Source organism: Nyctereutes procyonoides, unplaced genomic scaffold (assembly GCF_905146905.1).
Source record: "Nyctereutes procyonoides isolate TBG_1078 unplaced genomic scaffold, NYPRO_anot_genome, whole genome shotgun sequence".
Taxonomy (NCBI): Eukaryota; Metazoa; Chordata; class Mammalia; order Carnivora; family Canidae; genus Nyctereutes; species Nyctereutes procyonoides.
The window spans coordinates 70,929,949-70,942,321 of record NW_026575146.1 but is presented as its reverse complement, the minus strand read 5'-3'; positions in this window follow the sequence as shown (position 1 = coordinate 70,942,321).

Here is a 12,373-nt window from a genome sequence, read left to right as displayed (position 1 = left end):
CACAGTGAAGTAAATGAGAATATGATGAATAAGATAGAAAGTCGCTGAGATTCCAACTGTAGTTTCTGACAAGGAGATAATCTGCATTTTAAATTCCTGGAGTCACTCTGCCATTTCCCAGTAACTGATATCTTTCTTTCAGATCCAGAGGACCCTGCACCAAAACATGGGCTCATATTTCTTCTACTTTTTCCTTTTTGAGCAATCATACATGATATATTTTTAAAAGATTTTTATGTATTTATTCATGGGAGACAGAGAGGGAGAGACATAGGCAGAGAGAGAAGCAGCCTGATGTGGGACTTGATCCCAGGGTCCTGGGATCACAGTCTCAACCACTGATCCATCCAGGTGCCCCGACACATATTTTAAATTTCAGTTTTCAGGTGTAAATTGTTAGTATGTAGAAATGCAATAGATTTTTACATGCTTTTGTATTATAACATCTTGTAAATTTTATTTTCCTAGGAATTGTTGTACATTCCTTTGGATTCTCTACATATACATCTTCAAAAATGTTCCTGGTGATGCTGTGAAAAATTACCACAAACTGAATGACTTAAACTAATGTGTATTCTCTTACAATTCTGGAGGCCACATGTGTAAATGGATCCACAGCACTGTGGATCAGAATTTGTTTTCTTACCTTCCCACATCCAGAGGCTGCTTATATCCTCTGCCTGATAGTCCCCTTCCTCCATTTTTAAAAGCCAGCAAGATAGCATCTTAAAACTTGTTTAACTCTGCCTCTTGGCTTGGCTTCCATCACTTCACCAGCTTCTACATGACTAATTCTACCTGCATCCTTTTTTAAAAAAAAATTTATTTTTTCATGAAGAGAGAGAGGCAGAGTCACAGGCAAAGGGAGAAGCAGGCTCCATGCAGGGAACCAATTTGGGACTCAATCCTGGAACTCCAGGACCATGTCCTGAGCCAAAGGCAGACGCTTAACCGCTGAGCCACCCAGGTGTCCCTACCTGCATCCTTCCTATAAGGATCCTCAGGACCTTACCACATTTACCAGATCATCCAGGATAATCTCCCACCTCACGATCTTCACCAGAGCACATCTGCAAATTCCCTTATAACATTTATGGTAACACTCCCATGCTACAGGCATGAGGATGTGGCTATCCTTTGGGGTGGGGGCATCATTCAGCTTACCGCAACCATGATGTCCTGCAAACGGGTACACTATTAACTTCCTTTTCTCTATCACTTTTGTTTATTCCTCTTCCTTTGCTTCACTGGGTAGAACTTCTAATAACATGTCAAATACCAGTGGTGAAAGTGGACATCTGCGCCTTGTTCCCAATGTCTGGGGAAAAAGCATAAAAGCATCCAGTCTTTCACCATTAATTATGTTTGCTCTAAGTTTTTTATAGGAGTTATTGACTGAGTTGAGGAAATGCCCTTCTGTTCCTAGTTTTCCAAAAGGTTATATAGTAAATGGGTGTTGAATTTTGTCAAATGCCTTTTTTAAAATATTTCATCTATTTATTCATGAGACAGAGAGAGAGAGAGAGAAGAGAGAAACAGACACAGGCAGAGGGAGAAGCAGGCTCCATGCAGGAAGCCCGACGTGGGAGTTGATCCAGGGTCTCCAGGATCACACCCTGGGCTGAAGGCGGCGCTAAACCACCTGGGTTGCCCCCCCCCCCGCCTTTTTTAAAAAAAAGATCTCATCTATTTATTAATGAGACACACACACACACACACACACAGAGTGCAAATGCTTTTTCTATATCAGTTGACAGGATCCCATGATCTATTATACTGATTGGAGTTTGAAACAGCCTTCTGTCCCTTAAACCCATTTGGTCATGGTGCACAATTCTTTCTTTCTTTTTTTAAAATTCTTTCTGTGTATTGTTGATTTCTACTGGTAATATTTTGCTAAGAATTTTTACCTCTTCATTTGGGATTTAGTTGGTAGTTATCTTTTTTCTCCCTTAATGTTTTAGTGTAGTTTGGGCATTATGCTAATAATGGCAACATAAATTTAGTTGGGAAAAGTATTGCCTCCCCTTCAATCTTCTGAAAGAAATTGTGTAGAATTTCTGTTGATTCTTTGTAAGTTTGAAAGAATTGTCTAGTGTTGCTGTTGTGACTTTGTTGTATTAACATTTGTTACATAGAGCCCTAGATGTCAGATAGTGAGCCATGGTTCAACAAAAGACTATAAGGGAAAATGAAGTAGAGAAGTTTATTACAGATCTGGGAGAAGTATTCTGCACCCCTACAGGGGTCATGTGAGGAGGCTAAGGCAGGGTACAGGCAGAAATCTTAGGGCAGGACCTAAAGGCACATGCTTGTATTAGTATCCTTCAATGGAATGTTTTGGGGTTCTGGGCTAAGGCCACATTGGTCAATTCAAACCAAACCAAACAGAGCAGGGTTGTGGTAAGCTTTTAGGGTTCAAGGTGTCTTATCTAAAGAGGCCAAAGGGAAAGCCCTGGGAGGTGGAGGAGAACGCTTATCATAGGAATGGTTGGGAGAGTTGTATCAACCAACATTCGCCTAGGACTCTGTGGTCTCTTAGAATCTAGGGCATGTGCTCAAGTGAGGAGCCAGTATCAGCTCAAGGTCCCTGCAGGCCACGTGGCCACACAGAATGGATGATAAAGCACCAATATTAACTGAACTCTCAACAAGGCTTCTTTTTGGGGAGGGCATTTTAAAATTACAAATTTACTTGGCAATTCAAAGTATACCTATTATCTATTTCACATGGGTGATGTGTGGTAGGGTGTTCATTTAAGTTTTCAAGTATATATGTGTAGAGTTTTGTATTTTTCTCTTACTATCCTTTTAATGTCTGCAGGTTCTGGAGTAATACTCCCTGTTTAATTTGTTATGAGTAATTTGTGTTTTCTCTTCTTTTCTTTGATAGTTTTGCTAGTGAATTGTGAATTTCATTGATCTTTTCAGTGAAGCAGGTCTTTTATTTTTTCTCATTTTCCTGTTTTCAATTTTACTTATTTTTGCTTTTGCCTTTACTATTTCCTTCTTTCTGCTTGGTTTTTATTTTTTCTCCACTCTGAACTGCAATTTAGATTATTCCTGGATATTTTTCCTCTTTTCTAGTGTAAACATTAAGTGTTATCAATTTCCCTCTCAGTACTGCTTTAGAGACACCTCACAGATTATGACATATTGTATTTTCATTTTCGTTCAGCCTGTGTGTTTTTCCATGAGTCTTCCTCTTTGGCCTGTGGATTATTTGAAGTTATGTTATTTCATTTCCAAATGTTCAGAGATTTTCCTGTTAACTTTCCGGTTTTGATTTATAGTTGGATTCTTTTGTGGGCATTGAACACACTCTATGATTCTGTTCTTTTAAATTTGTTAAGGGGTGTTTTATCACCCAGAATATGATCTGTCTTGGCATATGTTATTTTAAAAATGTGTAATCTCCTATGTTTGGGTAGTGTAGCAAAAATGCTGATTAGATCCTGTGACTTGATGGTGGCATAAAATTCATCAGTGTCCTGCTGATTTTCTGTGATCATTCTATCAGTTATTAAGAGAGATGTCCTGAAGTCTTGGGCTGTAACTGCAAATGTGTCTGTTTCTCCTTTCAATTGTTGCTTCACGTATTTTGCAGCTGTCCATTGGTGCACATACACTCAGGATTGCCAAATCACCTTGTTTGATTGACCCTTTTATCATTATTTACTTTCCCCCTTTTTTACTCAGTAAATTTATTTTCTCTGAAATCTGATACTAATACAGATGTCCTGCTTTCTTTTGATTGATATTTACATGGTATAAGGTGTACTATGCTGTTGACATTGTGAGTCAGATAATTTTTTGATGTGTAAAGCTGTACTGTGCAGTGTAGGATATTTAGCAGCATCACTGGCCTGCACCCACTGTACCAGACGAGTAGAAGCACCACAATTATGACATAAAAAAGGTCTCCGGAACTTGGAAAATTTTTCCTTTGCAAATATTATCACCCCTATATATAATCTCTACCAATATAGAGATCAGGAAAGCAAAGACACTAACATGCCACTTAACATAGTATTACAATAAAAACCTAACATTAAAAATGAACAAGCCAATTTGTAAGCAGGATTTAAGGATGTAACTGTGCCTCATCTCCAGTTGGTAAAACTTGCCATTAATAAATGCTTTGAGGGTCTGGGCCCCTGGGTGGACAGTCAGTTCAATATCCATTCTTGGTTTTAGCTCAGACCATAATCTCAGGGTTGTGAGATTGAGTCCTGGGTTGGTCTCTGTGCTCAGCACGGAGTCTACTTGAGAGTCTGTCTCCCTCTTCCTCTGCCCCTCCTATTCATGCTCTCTCTCAGATAAATAAATAAATCTTTAAAAAATACTCTGAAGGTCCAGGGGAAGTTAAAATGCAAAATCATGGCAATGTCTAAACGAACGACATGGCCTAATGTCCTTTGAAGTAACCTGCAGTTGATTAAAGTTTCTCCTGTGGAATTGCTCCTTTTGGACAAGATGGTTTAGTGGATAGAGAGCACAGGTATGGCTCTGCTAGAGGGCTCTGAGAAGCTCAAAGACCCTGAAAGAAATCTAAAGAGTTTAGCATGTCTTGCAAAACATGGTAATTGTAGCTAATGGAAAATGTAGCTGTTTGGTATCACATAAAGTGCTATTAAAAAATACACTGCTGTTGACGGTGCACCAAGTTTGTACTATAACGAAACTGTGATATTGTCAATGTACACAAATCTTTGGGACTATACAATTTGACAGGAAGTAGCTGAGGAAGTGTTGTACAAGGTAGGCAGAGTTTCTAATACTCTAGCAGATGTAACTAGGTGAAGTCAAGAACAGTGTAACACCAAGGACAAAGGACTGGACAGCTACTCTCAGGAGGAAAGCAGGATCTGGGGAAAGGATCATTCCTCATTCCTCTCATGTTTGCTGTGGACCAGAGACTGCTGGGTCCCTCATTTCCTTTTCTTTTCCGAATGGGAAGGTTTATTGAGGTTTTTCTCTGTTCTGCCATAATGTGTTATGAGTGAGGACTCTACATAAGGCTCTCAACCAAGAGGAATCTCACGAGATTATTACAACACCCTCATATGTCACTGAAGTCACGTTTTGGTAGATTTTTTTTTCCTTTCAGGACAAAGGTAAATGTATTTTGTGTGAACAAAGAAAGGAAAAATTATTTCTGATAGAAGCTGTACTACTGTAAATTGTAATATCATTTCCAATTAATTATCACCCTCTTGTGAGAGTTTGCATGTCTGCTCTTTGACTTAGGCAACCCTTCTCTTTGAGGTGGTTACAGGTCTTGCCCAATTTATAGACAGCTTGGCTGATTTGGTATAAGTATAATGGCATATTTTAATTGTCAATGTAGGTTTTAAAAGCTTTGTCTGCTCCTTCTAACCGTTCCTTCTCTCTGGTGCAAGAATGGTTTGTCCCACATACACTGGTTTTACTCTAAATCCCAGAGTAATGACAGAACCAAGCAAGAGGTGAATAATGGTGGATGTGACATGAGGAAGAAATAAATGTTTGTTGTTTTAAGACCATGAGAATGCAGGGAATTTATTTTATTTATATTACAGAAAAGCTTCTAGAAAGTTGACTGGTACTTTCTCTTTTCTCTTAACCCATCTGAACCTCCCAAAGTCATTATCTCCAGTAATTGTACCACCTTTGAAGTCATATTTTCAATAATACCCTTACTGTATTATCTCCCTCATTCCTTCCATTTTATGTTCTCTACTTCATTTTTATAATATCCATTTATTTTTAATTCATATATAAACACATTGCCTTTCATCATCTAACTACCCCCAGTAGAGTGTGTTCTCAGTTATAACCTTCTCAACTGGTTTATTATAACCAAATATTTATAATTAAACCTCAAGAAATTTGCCTTCTTTCACTGTGCTGCCTTCACCTGACTAAGCAAGTCTCAGAACTGGATGATTTCACTTATCAACTTACGTTGCATTATAAGCAGGAGGTTCACATTGATTGGTCAAACACCCCAAGCAAACAAACAAACAAACAAAAAAAAAAAATCAAAGAACCCTCGGACTTACAGGTGTGTTCTGTTGCTATCTCTTTTCCAGGGCTGTTTTTCAATTTCTCCTACTGTGGTGGCAAATTATAAATGTTCTTTCACTTTCGTTCAGTTTAGGATACATTCTAATTTCTAATTTCTTCTTTGTCCCAGGGATAGTCACAAGGAGGTAATTATTTTCCAAATATTTGTGGATTTTCCAGAGACTTTTCTGTTATCGATTTCTTTCTTATTTTTCTTTTCTTCTTCTTTTTTTTTTTTTTTGTTATCGATTTCTATCATAATTCCACTGTGGCACAGACATATTTTGTGTGATGTGAATTCTTTTAAAATTCAGCAAGACCAGTTTGATGGCTCAAAATATGGTTTCTCTTGGTAAAGTGCTGTGTGTACTTTAAAGATTGTATATAATTCCCTTGTTAGGTGGAATGTTCTTATAAAGGAAAAAGTCAGTTTTCCTCCTCCAGTGTAGGGAGAAATACAGTTCTTCCCTACTGTTGCTGCCTTCCTCTGGGTCTGTCCTACAATTCATACAGAACACTTGACTTGTGACACTTCTGGTCACAAACATGTGGAGGTTTTCCCCCAAATCAACAGGTCAGTCTCTGGTGTCCTACAATTCACCTCAACTCTGATACTATCTACCTGGATTACCACACACACACACTCACACACACACACACACACACACACACAACACACTTTTAGACACTAGTTGCAAGTCCAGGTTGACATCTGTGCTTCTAACTACTGGCTATAGATCAGAGGTTCCAACAATCCCCCCATTGGCTTTGATTAATTTGCCAAAACAGCTCACAGAAGTCAGGGAAACACATTTACCAGTTTATTAAGGGATATGAGAAAGGATATAGATGAATAATCAGATGACGAGATACATAGGATGAGGTCTGGGAAGATCCTCAGTGCAGAAGCTTCTGTCTCCAGAGTTGGGATGTGTCACCTGGTGTGACTGTTCGGCAGCCTGGAAGCTCTCCAAACCTTCAACTATTGGGATTTTAAGGAGACTTCCTCACATACGCATGACCAGTCATTAACTCCACTTCAAGCCCCTCTCCTCTCTCTGGAGGGGATGAGGCCCCTCTCTCTATGAGGGGATGGGGCTGAAAATCCCAAGTTCTAATTATGGCTTATTCTGGTGATCAGCCCCAACCAGGAGCTCACCCAGAGTTGCCTCATTATAACAAAAGCTATTCCTAGTGCTCTTATCACTTAGGAAAATATAAAGGTTTTAGGAGCTCTGTGCAGGAATTAGAGGCAGAGACCAAAATATGCATTTTTTATTATCTCACAGTTCTGTGAACGTCAGGTCAGTTTCCATGACTTTCATGTTACAATTGCCTAGATACTTATTTCTGTCTACTTGTTCTATTATGGATAGAAGGGACATGGAAATTTCTTGACTGTGGATTAATTTGTCATTGCCATCCTATTGGTTTTTTCAGAGGTTTTGCAGTTCCATTGCTGGGTGCATGGTTTAGGATTCTCATGTCATTGTGGTGAATTTATCCCTTTACAATTATGAAATAGATTTCATTATCCCTGGTCATGGGATAGGGATAATGAAATATGCTCTTTAATTAACTTTGATCTTAATATACCTATTCTATTTTTAATAGTTTAATAGTAATATGTTTATCTTTTTTTCATGATTTTACTTGGTGTGTCCTTTAATTTTTGAAGTGAATTTCTTGTAGGAAACATATTATCTGTCTTTTAAAATACAATTGACAATTTTTGCTTTGCACTGGGATCTTTAGGCCATATCCTTTCAATTATCTTGCTATTGGTTACATGTCTTCGTTCTTTTCCCTTTTTCTGTCTTCTTTAAAATAACTGAATTTTTATAGGGGGTTTCATTTTAATTTGTTGTTGTTGTTGTTGTTTACTGGTGTTGGCTATAACTAAATTGTTTAAGCATTTGCTTTATGACTTATCAGTCTACCTTCATGTGACTTGATACTTCTTCATACAGAGCACCAGGCCCTTACTTTCCACATTTACTTCCATTTCTCTAGTCCTGCCCTGTGCTATCATTATTTATATAAGTTTACTTTTACATGTTATAAACATATGTATGAGACCGTTCATTTCTTAAATAATCCACTATATTTTAAAGAGATTTAAAAATAGGAAAACGGGATCCCTGGGTGGTGCAGCGGTTTAGCGCCTCCCTTTGGCCCAGGGCATGATCCTGGAGACCTGGGATCGAATCCCACGTCAGGCTCCCAGTGCATGGAGCCTGTTTCTCCCTCTGCCTGTGTCTCTGCCTCTCTTTCTCTCTCTCTGTGACTATCATAAATAAGTAAATAAATAAATAATAGGAAAACATTTTAAATTTACCCATATATTTACTATTTCTGGTGCTCTTAATTCCTTTGTGTAGATCAGAAGGCTGCAACCTACAGGAGTCAAATATAGCCTACCATCTGTTTTTTTTTTTTTAACTTTTTAAAAACATTTATTTATTTATTCATGAGAGACACACAGAGACAGAGGGAGAGAGGGGCAGAGACACAGGCAGAGGAGAAGCAGGCTACATGCAAGGAGCCTGACATGGGACTCAGTCCTGGGTCTCCAGGATCAGGCCCTGGACTGAAGGTGGCACAAACCACTGAGCCACCCGGGCTGCCCCTACCATCTGTTTTTAAGTGAAGTGGAAGTGGAAGTGGAATGTAGCCACACCTTTGATCCAATAAGGACCAACTGGAATAGTTGTAACAGAAACAGTATGGTCTAGAAGTACCTGGATGGCTCAGTTAGTTGAGCAACTGCCTTTGGCTCAGGTCATGATCCCGGGGTCCTAGGATTGACTTCTGTTATCAGGCTCCCTGCTCAGCTGAAGTCTGCTTCTCCCTCTGCCTCTGCCCCTGCTTGTGCTCTTTCTCTCTCAAGTAAGTGAATATTTTACTAAAATCTTAAACAACAAACAGTATGGCCTACAAAGAATAAAATATTTACTATCTGCTCCTTATATAAAAAGTTTGCTGATGTTGCACATAGAGTCACATTCTTACCACATCTGAATTAGTATAAAATTTGGGATGTGAAACATATTGAAAAGTCAAATTTTGTAGCCAAATATTAGGCACTGATGACACAAGATTGATCTCAATTGGAAGTGTAAAAGTGGAAATAACTGGGAGTCAGTAGGTCTTGTAATCATGAGGAAAACCTAGGAAATATGCAATTTTGTTACTATTCGATTTGAAAGTACAATATTTTATGATACAAAAATATTTATGATATTGACATTGAAGATATAACTACTGAGGCATAAAAGACCCACCAGTTTTACTTGATATACATTTCCAAAAATGGTAGTAGTATACCCATGCTGCAGGAGTAAATAGGAAAAGTATGTATCTTTACAAGTCCTGGAATCAAATCTCCAGGCAGTTTTGACAAATGGTATTTGCTACCTTTCCATTAATTCATTAACCCACCTCACTGCTATGTTCCCTTGATAGTGGCAAGGCTGCCATAAATATGTCTTTGCATTCTCCAAACAGATCATCATAATTTTGGATCTATTATATATATCATCTTAAGTACGCTGGGGATTATTAAAACTTTAAAAATTCTAACTATAGAGTCCTATTTTTTTAAAGATTTATTTATTCATGAGAGACACAGTAAGAGAGAGGCAGAGACACAGGCAGAGGGAGAAGCAGGCTCCATGCAGGCAGCCTGATGTGGGATTTAAACCCAGGACTCCATGATCACATCCTGAGCCAAAGGCAGACACTCAACCACTGAGCCACTCAGGCATCCTTAGAGTCCCAAATTTTACTTTATTTTAAATCTCCTTGTTTCCTCTCCCCTCTTGCCCTTCCTTATTTGTATTTGCAGGATATACCTTCATTGGTTCTGCTCAAATACCACCTCATCATGTGGGCATTGCCTGGAAACATTGTTTAAATTAGGAAATCCTAGAAGTCTCTCACTGTACATGAACACACTTATGATATTTATCATTATCATATATTATCCTTATGGACTTGCCCTTATAGAATACAAGCTACCTGAAAGCAGGTAATTTTGTTTCCTGCTAATACCAGTGATTAGAATAGTTCCTGAGTAATAGAATGAATGTATTTTATCAGTGCAAAGTAGAAAGTTACTGCATAAGCTCTGCAGGAGAGAGAGAAGCAGATTCCCTGCTGAGCAGGGAGCCTAATGTGGGGGCTCAATCCCAGAACCCTGGGATCATGACCTGAGCTGAAGACAAATGCTTAAAAGACTGAGCCACCCCAGCACCCCTTAAGGGATGTTCTAATAAAGCTTTTCTAAGCTAAAAATTCTAAATTCAAGAATCCCCTCAAATGCTCCATTCTAATCTAAATACAAAATGTTAATCCTATTTCTCAGGACAGTTTTTGTGACAGACCTCCTGGAAAACAGTGGCTGAAACAAACAGGTGGCTTATCATTCCTACATAACATGAAGTGCAGAGTTGTAGTATGGGATGTGGCCAGTCCTCTGGGCAATTCTCTGCCTGCTCTGCCTGTCGGCAACCTTCTCCCCTTACAGCAGGATGGACACTGTATGACCAAGAATGGTGAATGGTGAGAGGTATAGCCCTTTTCATGATTAGTTTTGTCTTGTTTATGTGTAAATAATAATCCTGGGAAGTTTTTCCAATTAGCTAGTAATTTTAATAATGTGATTTCAATAAAGATATGAGGGATTTTTTTTCTTTTTTTTTTTTGATTTTTTCAAATTTCATATTCATGCCTAAACAGAAGGGAAAAGAAAAAGATGTTAGAGAAAACATTTTGCAGACCAAAGTAAAATAACTCTTATTGACAAGGTAGTCAAGGGGAACTGTGGGAAGAGACAGATTTTATCAGCAGACTTTGTTCCTTGAGAGTATGTTCCATGTAACCCATGAACAGCTTGCTGCTAGGTGTTCCAAATGAGAGTCAAAAATTATTAGTCCTTAGGGTTTTCTAACTTAAGGATTTATTTCCTTTGAATTTATTTTTTTATCTTAATCAAAACTAAAATAATTTGCCAAGTTTCCATGCAGATATTCTGATTCTTGTATCTGGGTAGAAAAATGAAAGGACTGATTTTGAGATTCCATTCATTCTATTCTACCTTAAAGTGAGAGATCTAAAAAAAGCTCATAGTTTCTATCACTTCCACATGTATTTTTATTAGACTAGAACTTAGTAGAAATACAATTGTGACATCCTAAGTGTAAAATACCTTAGGTAATTTATCTAAACAGTACTTCACAACCATTTCAACAATCATATTGTGCAAAGGGTTCTATATGTGCACTAGGAAAAGGACGGTAGTAGGTTAGCATGAGGAAGATTGTGGTCTTTCCCGACCAAGTCAGGAGTAAACATCCAGTTTTATATTAGAGTCTGACTCCATTTTTGATCCCTGACTCATGATACCTGTTAATATAACCTCTTGCTATTCTACCCATGTGGGCAGGGCAAGCTAACAATAAAGCCCAAGTGCCCTTCCCTTAGTATTAGCTGTAAGTTCATACCCTGAGTAAATTACCATTATCCCAGCCCTATACAGTAGCTCTCATAACACTTTATTGTATGGAGTAATTGACATCCAAACATCCTGTTTCAGTGGAGTAACCACAAATGTGAACTAGCAAAAAATGTTTTAGAGGGCAAATATAGGAGATTGCTAGTTGTCAAGATTCCCATTGTGTACATTCAATCTTGAGAGTAAACTCATGGGGACGACGCCTAGGTGGCTCAGTGATTGAGTGTCTGCCTTGGGCTCAGGGCGTGACCCTGGAGTACCAGGATCAAGTCCCACATCGGGGTCCCTGAATAGAGCCTGCTTCTCCCTCTGCCTAGGTCTCTGTCTCTCATGAATAAATACATAAAATATTTAAAAAGGAGTAATCTCATGAACACTGATTTTTCAAATCATTTCCCTGAGCACTCTAGTACAAAAGAGATTGTTCACTATCCTTATTTCTGAAAATTTTTTCATTTCCTGATACTTTTCATATGCTTACTATTTTTCTATTTTCATTTCATGTAAAGGTACAATCCTATGGGTCTCATTTCAGCACAAAAGGAATGTAGAAATATAATCATATGGTGTATGTTCATGAACAGGGAGGCAGGTTTTAGAGGGTGAGAGTTTGAAATTGCATCACTATGGTATCTTCATTATAGCCACAGAAATCATTTGGGACATGCAATGGAGTGCATAACTCTCAAATTATGAGTATAATTTCCAAACCCATAAGTTGTTTGAATCTAACATGGAAAAAATTGTTATGGATGATATTCAACCTAGAGAGCCCAAGGATGCAGTGTTTATTATGAAATGCCCTAATGA